Here is a 15,610-nt window from a genome sequence, read left to right as displayed (position 1 = left end):
TTCTACTTAGTATCAATCATTTTCTGTATTCAGTTTCAGTTTTGTAATATTCCTGGTATATTATACAGCAAATTTGGCTGCACAAGGACAAAGGTAAGTGATTGTGTGATTTTTGAGACTAAGATCTATATTTAAAAAGAGCCCTGTAACCCTAACCATAACATTTTAATCCTCAACTTTTTTGTGAAAAATGGGTAGGCAGGATTTTCAAGCCTTCAACCTTTTCATGAATTTTTGTGTGAATCTGACCTCCAGGGAAAAAGGTAGATACAGAAAATGATTTCCATTATGCTCTACTCTGAGAAATACCCTCTTTTTTTGCCATTGCCATTGATACAACATCAATAAAGATCAAAGTCAACATTTTAAAGGTAAGAATGATTGTATACAGTCATTTCTAGATTTTATATAGTGTACTTTAAGTGCTATTTAATGTCTTAGGAGAAGTTTCCAAAAATGCTAGATGATAGGTAGCACTGGCGTTAAATCTAGATTTTACATAAAAATTTTATGCAAACAATTCCCCTTAAGTTGTATAAGCAAACATTTGTCCATTTTGCATGTTCAACCTCTAGACTCCATATGTTTAAGGAATCCCAACCTTACAAGCCTTGGAGACAAAGCCCCTCCCCATATAGAACCTAGAAATGCCAGGTGCATGACTTCCCAGGCTCCCTTGCAGCTAAGGAGGAGGCACATGACAGACTTGGCCAATCAGATGCACCCGTTCCTGACCATTCAAGAAACCAGTGATGCAAAGAAACAGGGATAGGAGGATCCATCCTAGTTGCGGGTGATGGCAGTTGTGGCAGTAAAATCAAGGGGCAGCCTGGCTGCAGTCCTAGTGCCTCTTGTTGATTTCTAGCTATCGTGATGAGAACACCAAGACACTAATGCTGACCTCACTGGCCCATTTCAGAGTCATGGTTTTGGCCACTGTGACTCTGGCTGCCTAACTTCTGAATATGAATTACCAGTCCTTCCAAGATTCTGTGAGTGAGCTACCCTACATAGGATACCATTCCTTTTACTTAAATTAGTCCATGGTTATCTAAAAGTGACACTGACACTTATTTTCCTAAAACCATCTTGAATTTCAAGAAAGCTTGTCTATTAGGACACTTGCTGCACTGCCATTAAATATTTTTCCATATGCTTTGCTCCTTTCAAAGTCAGGGAGCACACCCTACACATTTTTGTGCTCTGTGTTCCTCTTGTTCACTGCAGTGTCCGGTACTGTTGAGTGACTGGGAGCAGTGGAAGATGACAGTAGAAAATTAGGTTGTGCTGTTTGAAGAGAACCTTGATAAATGGATGAGAAGATGAGCAACAAGGAATCATTGAAGATCGTCAGAGGAGAAAATGTCACCAAAGTGGGGTTAGAAGATGAAGGTGGAAATAGCGAAAAAGTAGAGAGTAGGATGGAGATCAGCAATGAGGCTGGCACTATCTTTGTGTAAGTCCATAAAGGACCTGGACTAGGGTGGTGGCAGTGGGAGTGGAAAGGAACACAAGCAAGAAAAATTGTGTTAAAATGAACTTGCAGAATTTGTGAGCTGATTGAATTTAGGGCTTGAGGGGAAGGGAAGAGTCAAAACGAGGCCTGATGTTTCCAGCAGGAGGGACTGGGAGAAAGATGATGCCATTCACAGAAAGACCATTCATAAAATACCAAGAACAGGCGAGGAACTGGTTGACAGGGAGCAGATGCTTCAAGATTTAGGCATGTTGAGTTTGTGGTCCCAGTAGGGTCCTGGAGACAAAAAAGCTGGAGTTTAGAAGAAAAGTCAGGTCTTGGGAGAGATTTGTGAATTACACACCTGGAGATAATACTTAAAGCCACAAGTCTATCCATGACCCTTAGGGAGTGTGAAGAGAGAAGAGGCCAGAGCATCAATAATGCCCACATTTAAAGGATGGATAAAGGGTAAAATCTTGGAGGAAAAAGACAGGATAGAAATAAAAAGGGGGAAGGTACTCGAGGAAAAAGGGAGAAAAGTCTTAGGCCACTGAACCTGAAGGCAGAGGAATGTTCACAGAGTGTCCGTGTTCTTCAGCCAAGGAGCACAGGGACCCCATCTTTGAACAAGTTTTGCCTGCGTGCTAAGTTGCTTCAGTTGTGTTCTATTCTTTGCGACACCATGGACTGTAGCCCTCCAGGCTCCTCTGTCCTTGAGATTTTCCAGGCAAGAATACTGGAGTGGGTTGCCATTTCCTCCTTCAGGGGACCTTCCTGACCCAGGGACTGAACCCAGGTCTCCCGCATGGCAGGTAGATTCTTTACTACCTTTTTTCTTTACAGGAAAACCCCATGCTTGAGTGTGGGGAGGAATAAATACTAGAGTGAATAAGACATGCTTTCATCATTGGGGACATGCAAATCAAAAACCACAGTGAGATATCACCTCACACCTGTCAGAATAGGTATTGTCAAAAAGAACACAAATAACAAATGCTGATGAAGATGTGCAGAAAAGGGAATCCTATTATACTCTTGATGGAAATGTAAATTGGTACACCTAATGTGGAAATAAATATATGGAGGCTTCTATAAAAACTGAAAATAGAACTACCATATCATCTAGCAATTCCACTCCCGGATATATATCTGAAGAGAACAAAAACATGAACTCAAAGATACATGCATCCCAGTGTTCGCAGCACTTGGAAATTATTTACAATTTCCAAGATATATGGAAGCAAGCGTCCATCAAGGGATGAATAAAGAAGATTTGGTATATATGTGTGTATATATACATGTGCTGTGCTGTGCTTAGTCGCTCTGTTGTGTCTGACTCTTTGCAATCCCATGGACTGTAGCCCGCCAGTCTCCTCTGTCCATGGGATTCTCCAGGCAAGAAAGCTGCAGTAGGTTGCCATGCCCTTCTCCCTCTTATACATACATATAATGGAATACTACCCATCCATAAAGAAGAATGAAATAGCAACAACATGGATGGACTTGGAGGTTATTATGCTAAGTGAAATAATTCAGAGAAAGATAAATACTGTATGATACCATTTGTATGTGGAATCTAAAAAATATGACAAACTAGTGAATATAACAAGAAACAGACTCACAGATATAGAGAAGAAACTAGGGTTATGAATGAGGAGAGGGAAGGGAAAGGGGCAATATAGGAGTACGGAATTAAGATATACAAGCAGTTATGTGGAAAATAAGCTATGATACATTGTACAACCCAGGGAATATAGCCAACATTTCAGAATAAGTATAAATGGAGTATAGCCTTTAAAATTGTATATCCCTATACTGTACACCTCTAACATATAATTTTGTACATCAACTATTCTTGAATTGGAAAAACAAGAATGAAGTTCCGACACACTCTGGTGTTGATGAGCCTTTAACACGTTATTCTGAGTGAAATAAGCCAGACAAAGGACAGATATTGTATGCGTCTACTTATATAAGGTGCCCAGAATAGGCAAATTCATAGAGACAGAAAGTAGAATAGAGATTGTCAGCCTGGGAGGAGGAAGGTGTGGGGAATTAACGTTTAATGGGTGCTGCTTGGGATGATGAAAAAAAGTTCTGAAAATGGGGAGTGGTGATGGTTTCATAACATTGTGAATGTACTTAATCCCATTGCATTATGGACCTAAAATGGGTTAAAATGGTAGATTTAACTTTATATTTTACCTCATTAAATTTTTTTTTAAATAATGCAGGGAAGGAAATAATACCTGGAACTGCTGCAGCCATCTTGTGGCCATGAGGGCAAAGTTATGCCACAGTTAGCAGATGTGAAGATGGTTCATAATGACACTGTGGTAGTGTTGAATTAATGAGACCCCAAAATATCTGTCTCTGCATTTGTTATGTGGGATTAGAAACTACATATTATTTCAGCTATATTTAGAATAGATCTTTCGTTACTTGCAGTCAAAACATTCTAAACCATAGAATACATTTCCATAGTTCTGAGTTTGCTTATAAGCAAGAAATGAACTTTTTCTTGTAAAAATTTAATGTGTAAAACTGCATTTACAAAATTGCATTAAAAAGCTAAATAGCAGGATTGTTTTCTATAGCAAGTTTCATATAGCACATGCAAAGTATTAGCAGTTATCAGACATTTAGGTAATACTGAATTAAAGTTTGTTCCTTTTTCCTTAGTGTTTTAAAAATATTTAAGTCTCAAAATTCTACTTATATAAAACCTCTAGAGTATATTGTACCACTATTGAATAAAATAACTATATTATATATAAAACATCTATGAAATATATAAAATTCATAAAAAGACTGTTGAAATTTTTATTCAGATGAACCCAATATCAATACCCTGGTTATAGAATTTGTAATAGTTCATAAATACTTTGAAAGCTCAATCTGTTTTAAAGATTATTGCTATGCCTAGATATCTCTTAAATTGAAGACTGCTTTCTTTGTTTTTTCCCTCTCTTAAGAATTTCCTCCCTTTTTCCCTCCTGTTTGAGTTGTCTTTTTACTCATTGTCTTCATGGAGGAATATGTCAGCAGAGAACAGAAAGAACTTTGATTTTCAAAAGCTTAACTCTTGAGGATACCCTTTATCCCCTTTCTTGGCATACTATTTTTTTTCTGAATAATATCTTCTTCCTTTCCTTTGAAAACTCAGATGCCAACTCATCAGCATTGATGTTGTTGGTTTTTGTATCCAATTTGACTAACGAAAGTGACATCTCATGGTGGTTATGCTTTGCATTACTAGGACTCCTTGTGAGAGTGGGTCTATTTTCATGTCTTTGTTGTGAATGGGTTCCTGGTCTTCAAATGTCAAACAGGATCAGAATGGAAAGTAAGAACAAGGTGAATATAGAAACAAGAAATTTGGGCCAATACTACACTAGACAAAGGAACTTTCAAGAAATTATACTTAACATGGAGATGGAGGGTAGACAGACTCCTCCAAGTCAAACACTTGCAGTGAAATAAAGCTGCAAAGCCTGACGAGCAGAATGGAATCTGAGTGTCTAGAGCAACTTTGTGGCATATGCTGGAGGCTTAATTACTGACTGGGGAAGTGGGAGAAGACTGAGGTTGGTCTCCCATGAGGTTGTATTGTAGGTGGTTTATAGGGTCTGGAGCCAGGGTGCCTGGCTCTGAGCCTGCGTAATACTGTTTATTTGCTGGGTGACCTTGGACAAGTTACTTAATCTCTTGCTGCCTTCCTTTTTTCACATGTAAAATAGGGATAGTTAGAGTATTTACTTCACTGGGTTCTTGTGAGGATTAAATGGGTTGATGCAGGTAAAGAAGTTAGCATAATAACTAGTGCATAATAAACTCGGTTGCCCATAGCTATTCTTTGTCAGGCCAGTGAAAGCTTCATACAGGAGCCTGATTTCAACATGTCTTCGAAGGGTGAGTGAGTGAGTGAACTTGCTCAGTCGTGTCCGACTCTTTGCGATCCTGTGGACTGTAGCCTACAAGGCTCCTCCGTCCATGGAATTTTCCAGGCAAGAATACTGGAGTGGGTTGTCATTTCTTTCTCCAGGGGATCTGCCCAACCCAGGGATCAAACCTAGGTCAAGTGGGGTTATAAAAGGGGAAGTCTGAGTTAAGGCAATAATTCAGGTTCATTGTTTTAAAACATTTGCTGGGTTTCTTCTATGTGCAGGGCACTGTGCCAAGTCCCAGAGAAGACAGAAGCTTCTGGTCAGGAAAGATGAGGAGACTTTGCAATCAAACCAAAAGCTTGCAATCAAACCAAAAGTTGAAGGGTGGGAGGAGGCACAAAGGTGTTTCGAAGCCAGCAGGTTCTGTGCCCCTTGGCCTTTGGTCTCTGGCTCTCTTAGGCCACTTGCTGCCAAGGATGCCAACAGAGGTGGGGCTGAAGCCCTACTGTGATAGGAAAAGGGAAGAGAACAAGTTTAAATTATCCTTCTGCAGGGGATCTTCCCAAAACAGGGATTGAACCCTGGTCTTCCACAATGCAGGCAGATTCTTTGTCAGATGAACCACCAGAGAAGCCCTAAATTATTGCCATCTGTCCCTAAGTTGTATCTGACTCTTTGCAACCCCATGGGCTGTAGCCCACCAGGCTCCTTTGTCCATGGGATTTCCCAGGCAAGAATACCGGGGCAGGCTGCCATTTCCTTCTGGGGGTAGGGGGCACTTAAGTTATACCCAATCTTTAAAGTGTTTTTGTTGTTTTGTTTTTAAATTTGATTAATTTATTTGATCATGCCGAACGGCTTGCTGGATCCATCTCACACCCCCTTCTTTGGAAGGGTGGAGTCTTAACCATTGGCCTGCTAGGGAAGTCTCAAGTGAAAGTTTTTTTTGATGACTTACAATGAAGTTGCTGCCAGGCAAAGGGTTATTGGGACAGCTGACTTTCATATACGGACCCTAGTTGAGAAAAGGATGTTGTTGAAAGTAGTGAAAGTTAGTCACTCAGTCATGTGTGTCCAACTCTTTGTGACCCCATGGACTGTAGCCCACCAGGCTCCTCTGTCCATGGATTTCTCCAGGCAAGAGTACTAGAGTGGGTTGCCATTTCCTTCTCCAGGGGATCGTCCTGACCAAGGGATCAAACCCAGGTCTCCCGCATTGCAGGCAGACTCTACCAACTGAGCCAGCAGGGAAGCCACTGTTGAAAGTATAGAAATTAATTATAGCTGTTGTACGGGGAGACCAGTTGACCCCTTGGGAAGTGTCTCTGAGGACATCAGTAGGTAGGTACTTAGTTCTATGGGTGCAAGAGCTAAGGTTTCAGCGCACTCCTCTAGCAAGCTAGGGATGAACCCAGTGGCTTTCAACCATAAAGTGATAGCTCTATTCCATGTCATCCTCACTCCAGGATCCGGTAGACACAATGCCCCAACCTGGCATATGGCAGGTGAAAAAAAGCAAGACAGTGAATCACAAACTAGCTCTTAAAGCTTCTTCTTCATTATTACATGTGTCACATCCCATTAGCCTAAGCAAGTCACATGCCACTCCTATGTTTAACAGGGCGGTATAATCTTCCTTCAAGAAGAGGTGAGTAATTATGAACAATTATACAACCTACCATAGAAGCCATTGGATTTGGCAATTGAGAAATCATTGTTGACCTTTGAATAGACTTTAACTGGATACTTGGATTCTAATAATAATAGCTATAATTTGCTGATTGCTTGCTCTAATCCACATACTCTGGTGAATGCCTTACCTTTATGGTCTCATTTAATCCTTGTTTGATAACCACGATGAAGTGATCACTCACCTAGAGCCAAGTGGGCCTTAGGAAGCATCACTACAAACAAAGCTAGTGGAGGTGATGGAATTCCAGTTGAACTATTTCAAATCCTAAAAGATGATGCTGTGAAAGTGCTGCACTCAATATGCCAGCAAATTTGGAAAACTCAACAATTGCCACAGGACTGGAAAAGGTCAGTTTTCATTCCAATCCCAAAGAAAGGCAATGCCAAAGAATGTTCAAACTACCACCCAATTGCACTCATCTCACACACTAGCAAAGTAATGGTAAAAATTCTCCAAGCCAGGCTTCAACAGTATGTGAACCGTGAACTTCCAGATGTTCAAGCTGGATTTAGAAAAGGCAGAGGAACCAGAGATTAAATTGCCAACATCCATGGGGTCATCAAAAAAGCAAGAGATTTCCAGAAAAACATCTGCTTTATTGACTACTCCAAAGCCTTGACTGTGTGGATCACACCAAACTCTGGAAAATTCTGAAAGAGATGGGAATATCAGACCACTTTACCTGCCTCCTGAGAAATCTGTATGCAGGTCAAGAGGCAACAGTTAGAACTGGACATAGAACAACAGACTGGTTCCAAATAGGGAAAGGAGTATGTCAAAGCTGTATATTGTCACCCTGTTTATTTAACTTATATGCAGAGTACATCCTGCAAAATGCCGGGCTGGATGCAGCACAAGCTGGAGTCAAGATTGCTGGTAGGAATAGCAATAACCTCAGATACGCAGATGACACCACTCTTATGGTAGAAAGCGAAGAAGAACTAAAGAGCCTCCTGATGAAAGTGAAAGAGGAGAGTGAAAAGCTGGCTTAAAACTCAACATTCAGAAAACTAAGATCATGGCATCTGGTTCCATCACTTCATGGCAAATAGATGGGGAAATAATGACTTTATTTTGGGGGGCTCCAAAATCACTGCAGATGGTGACTGCAGCCATGAAAACATGCTTCCTCCTTGGAAGAAAAGCTATGACCAATGTAGACAGCATATTCAAAAGTAGCGACATTACTTTGCCAACAAAGGTCCATCTAGTCAAAAGCTATGGTTTTTCCAGTAGTCATGTATGGATGTGAGAGTTGGACTACAAACTAAGCTGAATGCCGAAGAATTGATGCTTTTGAACTGTGGTGTTGGAGAAGACTCTTGAGAGTCCCTTGGACTGCAAGGAGATCAAACCAGTCGATCCTAAAGGAAATCAGTCCTGATTATTCATTGGAAGGACTGATGCTGAAGCTGAAACTTCAATACTTTGGCCACCTGATGCAAAGAACTGACTCATTGGAAAAGACCCTGATGCTGGGAAAGATTGAAGGCAGGAAGAGAAGGGGACAACAGAGGATGAGATGGTTGGATGGCACCACTGACTCGATGGACATGAGTTTGATCAAACTCCGGAATTGGTGATGGACAGGGAAGCCTGGCATGCTGCAGTCCATGGGGTCACAAAGAGTTGGACACAACTGAGCCACTGAACTGACTGAACTAAATCCTTGTTATGGGCTGCATGTTTGTGCCCCCCTCAATTCATACATCGAAACCCTCAGTGGGATGGTATTAGGGGGTAGTGTCTTTGGGAGGTAACAGGGTGGGTGGAGCCTTCGTGGTATGATTGGTGCTTATAAGAAGAGACGGAAGAGAGCTTGGTTCCTTTCTTTCAGTTACTCTGTTCTCTGCCACGTGAGGACACAGCAAGAAGGCAGCCATCTGCAATCCAGGAAGCAGGCTCTCACCAAACACTGGTCCTGTTGACACCTTGATCTTGGGTTTTCTGGCCTCCAGAAGCGTGAGATATAAATGTTTGTTGTTTAAGCCACCCAGTCTATGGTAATTTGTTATAGCAGCCCAAGCTGCCTGAGAAAATCCTTTTCATCACAGGTGAGGAAGCACAGGTTTGCAAAGATGAAATATTGACTCAAGGCCATTTGACTATTAGTAAGTGGTGGATCAGGCTTCCTAGGTGGAGCTCGTGGTAAAGAATCTGCCCGCAGTGCAGGAGACCAAGGTTTGATCCCTGGCTTGGGAAGATCCCCTGGAGGAGGAAATGGCAACCCACTCCAGTATTCTTGCCTGGAGAGTCCCATGGACAGAGGAGCCTGGTGGGCAACAGTCAGTGGGGTCACATAGTCAGACACGACTGAGCGCACACAGCAGCCGTGGCAGCAGATAAAGAAAAGCTCTCTGGGGACGTCCCTGGTGGTCCAGTGAGTAAGACTCCACACTCCCAACGCAAGGGGTACAGGTTTGATCCCTGGTCAGGGGACTATTATCCCACATGCCACACTGCATGGCCAAAAGCAAACAAAAAAAAAAAAAGGAAAAGAGAAGAGAAGAAAAACTATCTGCCCTCCCTCTATTTGCCTAGAAGTGGGATATAAATTTGTGAAGGTTGCCCCCTCCTCTCTCTTCTAGGAAGGTTGAAAGTTAATCATTGGAGACAACTTTGGACCCTTCTCATCCCAGGGATGGCAGCCAAGGAAGGTAGGAGAAAGACTTTACTAGCAAGCCCTTCTCTTGCATTAGTTTCTCCAAATGTTTGCCTTTACACAGTCTACCATCCTAGAAATTCAACATCCTTTTTGCTCAAAAATCTCATCAGTTCTCTAAAAATGTATTGTTCTTTTGTTAAGATGCTAAGGGACTTCCCTGTTGTCCAGTGGTGAAGACTCTGCACTTTCACTGCAGAGGGTGAGGGTTCTACCCCTGCGGGGGAAACTAGGGCCCAGAAAGCAGAACAGTGCGGCCAAAAACAAAAGGTGCTAGGTAAGTTCCACTTCTAACCACGTCTTTGGGTTACTCATCTCTTGGAACTCCCGTGTGTGTGTGTGTGTGTGTGTGTGATGCACATGCTAATAAACTAAACTTCTATTTTTTCTCTGGTTCATCTGCCTTTTGTTAGACTAATAACAGGACCCCAGTGTGAGAACTTACGATGGGGTAAAAAGACTTTTTTCCTCCCTTACTGGGTAAATGCTTGAGACAGAAGCAGGGTCCTAGAAAGATATTTTCAGGAATGGGCAGGCTGCATCAGAAGGCAGGGTAAATTCTCCAAGTGAGCAGAGACTGTCAGTGCTAGAGAAATCTACTTACTTTAGCTCTTGTGTGGATGTGGGCTAGTTTGTTATGTTGGTTAATTTGTTCTGTCAGCTACTTTGAGAAGGTAGTTATCTAATTAGTTGAGATGGATCAACTGGTGAGGAGAGTTGAAAGGCAGTAATTATTTGATAGAACGAAGTAAAAATTTTTTTGCTTTACCCAGTTTTCCTCTACCAAGCAATTATTTACTGTGAAAAGTCAAAATGTAAAATTAAGCCACTACATAAAAAGAAAAAAATGAAGTTCTGATACAGGCTACGATATAGGGGAGTCTTGAAAACATTATATCAAGTGGAAAAGCCAGACACAAAAAGACAAACACTGCGTTGCTCCACTTACATAAAGTGTCTAGAATTAGGGTAAATTCATAGAGATAGAGAGCAGTTTAGAGGACTTCCCTGGTTGTCCAGGGGCTGACACTCTGTGCTCCCAATGCAGGGGCCCAGGTTTGATCCCTGGTCAGGAAACTAGATTCCACATACCACAACCAAGACCCAGTGCAGCCAAATCAATAAAAATACATTTTATAAAAAGGAAGTAGATTAGAAGTGACCAGGCACTGAGGAGAAGAGGAAATGATAAGTTATCTCTTAATGGGTACAGGGTTTCTGTCTGAGGTGATGAAAACTTTTAGAAATTATGATGATATTTTCACAGTATTTTGAATGTGATTAATACCACAAAATTGTATGTTTTAAAATGGTTGAAATGTCAAAATTATATATATGTATATATGAGACCCGGGTTTGATTCCCTGGTCTGGAAGATCCGAAGGAGAAGGAAATGGCAACCCACTCCAGTATTCTTGCCCAGAAAATCCCATGGGCAGAGGAGCCTGGTGGGCTACACAGTCCATGGGGTCACAAAGAGTTGGACATGATTTAGCAACTAAACCACAACCATAATATATATATCACAATTAAATAAAATAGTAAAAAATAATTGAAACACTATGTTGGAATTAACCATGTGGTTATATTGAGTTGTTCCTTGGGGTAAGAGGGTTTGGATAGGCCAGGAGGGAAGAATTTTTTTTTTTAATATACAAAGTATATTTCCCTGTAGAAGTCACCACACTTTCTACCAAAGTGTATGCAATGTATTTTAAGCATTCATGAGATAAGACATAAATTGCTATTGCATTAGTAGCTTGGATCCTTCTTCATATAATTTGACATTCACCACACCCTTCTGACCTGGAAATATTGAGGCTATAATAATTAACCTATTGAAGCATCAGTTGTGGAGACGGTGTATATTACACAAATAGCCGTCCCTCACATCACCTCAGAGTGAAATGTTTTTCCTATTCCTTCCCTGAGCCCTGGCTAGAGGTTGCTTCAGAAGCCATCCGCATGGCATCTATGTTGTGTAACAAGGATGAGAAGGCAGAATGAAAGTCTGTTTGTTTAACCTCACATCTTGAATTCTCTGAAATCAGGCTAATTTGGGCTGATGTTTGGAAACGTGGTTATCATTCAGTCATCACATAGTCAACATTACCAGCAGACAAAAACAGAATCCTTCTTTAGTTCATTGGTAAGTGTGTTGTTTATGTGTAAGTATGTTTGACACAAAAATGGCCTATTTACAGGTCATATAGGGACTTAATCTTTGGTATCACTTGAAGAGCACCTTCAAAGTGCAGGATATAACCCAAAAGTGTTTTGTATGAATGCGGTCATTGCTTTCAGTGTTGTGACTTCATCACAGGAAATAGCCAGTATAAAGAGGAATGATGCCGCTGGTTAATGTTGTTGATCATTTATTTATTTTAATGGTTTGCTGGGGTGTTTAGGAGAGGGTTCTAGTTGGACAATGATACTAACAGCTATAATATTGGGGTAAAGGTGGGGGCAGTTGAGATTTGAGGGTTTGTATTATAAGCAACATATTCTAATATTGGCATTAGAAGGGTTAACATGTCCTATAGGTGTTCCAGGGCTTCTGGGCTGACTCAGTTGGTAAAGAATCCACCTGCAATGCAGGAGACTGCTTTCAATGCAGGAGACCTGGGTTCAATCCCTGGGTCAGCAAGATCTCATGGAGAAGGAAATGGCAATACATTCCAGTATTCTTGCCTGGGAAATCCCACGGACAGAAGAGCCTGGTGGGCTACAGTCCATGGGGTCACAAGAGTTGTACACGACTTAGCAACTAGACCATCACCACCACCACCACATAGGTGTTCCAACTGCCTGAAATGAGACAGAATGTTGAAATAAAGGAATGCTTGTGAGCATTTTGTCCAATTACTTAAACAAGGAGACCATAGACTTGGGTGGCTTCAAAGCCTTGGTAAGTCTACATGTGAAATGATAACCTAAGGCAGAGTCACTGGAATCCAAAAAAATGAAACTTAAGAACTAATCACCAACAGCCAACTAGGATTTTCCAATAAGGCAGCCACTTAAGAGCTGTAACCAATCAATACTTTCTTTGATTTGCTTCCTTGCCTTCTCTGTAAAAAAACTTTCCCCTTGTTTCTGTCAGTGGAGTGCTAACCATTTTTGGTTTGGGACTAATATGAATTGGCATTTGCTCAAACTCTTCAGAATTTTAATGTACCTTAGTTCCTTAGTTTATCTTCTAACTTCCTTGCATGCTGTCCATCTGGCAAATCTAGTTCTGTCAAAGGATGATTCTCTAATTGTTAAAATCCTGTCTCAAGTGATTAGTAAGGAGCATGTATGTATCCAAGTTTTATTCAGTTCAGTTCAGTTCAGTCACTCAGTCGTGTCCAACTCTTTGCGACCCCATGAATCGAGCACGCCAGGCCTCCCTGTCCATCACCAACTCCCGGAGTTTACTCAAACTCGTGTCCATCGAGTCTGTGATGCCATCCAACCATCTCATCCTCTGTCGTCCTCTTCTCCTCCTGCCCCCAATCCCTCCCAGCATCAGGGTCTTTTCCAATGAGTCAACTCTTCGCCTGAGATGGCCGAAGTATTAGAGTTTCAGTTTCAGCACCAGTCCTTCCAATGAACACCCAAGATTTGATCTCCTTTAGGATGGACTGGTTGGATCTCCTTGCAGTCCAAGGGTCAAGAGTCTTCTCCAACACCACAGTTCAGAAGCATTAATTCTTTGGCGCTCAGCTTTCTTCATAGTCCAACTCTCACATCTATACATGACCACTGGAAAAACCATAGTCTTGACTAGACGGACCTTTGTTGGCAAAGTAATGTTGGTAAAGTAATGCTTTTTAATATGCTGTCTAGGTTGGTCATAACTTTCCTTCCATGGAGTAAGCATCTTTTAATTTCATGGCTGCAATCACCATCTGCAGTGATTTTGGAGCCCCCAAAAATAAAGTCTGACACTTTCCACTGTCTCCCCATCTATTTCCCATGAAGTGATGGGACCAGATGCCATGATCTTAGTTTTCTGAATGTTGAGCTTTAAGCCAACTTTTTCGCTCTCCTCTTTCACTTTCATCAAGAGGTTTTTTAGTTCCTCTTCACTTTCTGCCATAAGGGTGGTGTCATCTGCATATCTGAGGTTACTGATTTTTCTCCCGGCAATCTTGATTCCAGCCTGTGCTTCTTCCAGCCCAGCGTTTCTCATGATGTACTCTGCATATAAGTTAAATAAGCAGGGTGACAATTAAACACTAAAAAATGAAGACCGCTCAAATGAGAACAGAGACCACATCCCTTGCTACAATGTTAAGCAAGAGAGTCAGCCACCATCTCTTGCATTTGGCAGAGATTCAAAAGCAATCATGGAGAGGGGAAGCTTTATAGTGGGAAAAAAGTTGGGGCGGGGGGGAATGCTTCTAGTATATGCTGGAAGGGGAACTTGGAGGAAGGATGTCTGAAATAGGGAAGTTGGCAGCCTTTGAGTAAATCTTGACCATTCTGAGCTGATTGCTGCAAAGGTTGCGGCTTGGTTTCTCAAGTGGGCCAGAGTTTTATCAGCATATATGGTCTAGCCACTGTTCATTTATAGGAATTCTCTCATTCATTAAGAAGGAAGCTAGCAGAATGGTAGAACTGATTCCATGAGTAAATTGGGACTTACATAATCACTGGGGGAGGGATGAAATAAAAATAAATTTATACAAAACTGGCTCATGTTTCTCAGGACAATGTAATTTTAAGCTTTGGAATTTTTTTTTCAGTGTATAACTGCTCCTCCTCATTACACCTCATCATTTTTTCCTGGATTATAAAACCTTTGAGTCCTAATAAATTGTTATCCAAATGAAGTTATGTTTCCCGAGGGTGTCAAATGAATATGAAGTGTGTTTATTACAAAATCCTATAGAATGAAATAAATTTCAAAAAGCCATACAGGGACTTCCCTGGTTGCCTTCCAATGAGGGGGCTGTGGGTTCAATCCCTGGTAGGGGAAATAAGATTCCACATGCTGCTGGGCAACTAAGCCCTTGCACCACAACTAGAGCAGGACCCTGCGTATCACAATGATGCTTCAGTCAAATAAATACAATAAAAATGTAAAAAACAAACCTACACAATAATCTTTTGGCTTTATTTCCAAATTTTGATTAAAATTTTATTTATTATCTCATTCAACCTTCACAACAGTCCAATGAAAGTAACCCATTGCGGTAGTTCACTTATTATTCCCATTTCCCAGATGTGAAAACCGAAACACAAGTAACTTGAGGAGTAACGAGCATTAAGTAAAGGACAGCTATAAAATAGAAGAGCACTGACTATGCGGTCGCTTCAGGCTGCAGGAGTGAGGCAAGGCCAGCAGCACAATTTGACACGCTCCAATACACTGCAGGCTGTGGACAAGGGCAGTTGTCTTTTCAGCCGCTTTATTTTTATTTTTACCCCTTTACGCTGCTGCTGAATCCCAAATCCTTTTCTAAGAGTGTGAGTGTTTACAGGGATGGGGGTTCGGAGTTCAGAAACCGGAATTTGCTTCAGACTTTGCCTTTGCTAGCTGTGCTGTCTCGAACCAGTCATTTAGTTTCACTGGGTCTATTGTTTCACTCAGGTGTGTAGAGAGAGAGCTGGAACAATGTTCTCCGAATTTTAGGTGACGGTGAATGGCATCTAATGTAAAGTCGCACCATTTTAGCTGCGGCTACTCAACTCCGGGAGTTGGTGATGGACAGGGAGGCCTGGAGTGCTGCAGTCCACGGGGTCGCGAAAAGTCGGACACGACTGAGGGACTGAACTGAAGTGACTCAATTCCTAGTTACGTCCCTCCCCCAGGCATCCTTCCGTTGTCATGGAAATCGGGACGCACAAGTGGGTAGATTTCCCTCCCGCGATACCTGGGCGGAGCACGGGATGACGCATGCGCCTTCTCGGCGGCCGAG

Source organism: Cervus canadensis, chromosome 31 (assembly GCF_019320065.1).
Source record: "Cervus canadensis isolate Bull #8, Minnesota chromosome 31, ASM1932006v1, whole genome shotgun sequence".
In the NCBI taxonomy this organism is placed as follows: Eukaryota; Metazoa; Chordata; class Mammalia; order Artiodactyla; family Cervidae; genus Cervus; species Cervus canadensis.
The sequence above is the reverse complement of the archived record's forward strand: the minus strand, read 5'-3'. Positions refer to the sequence as shown.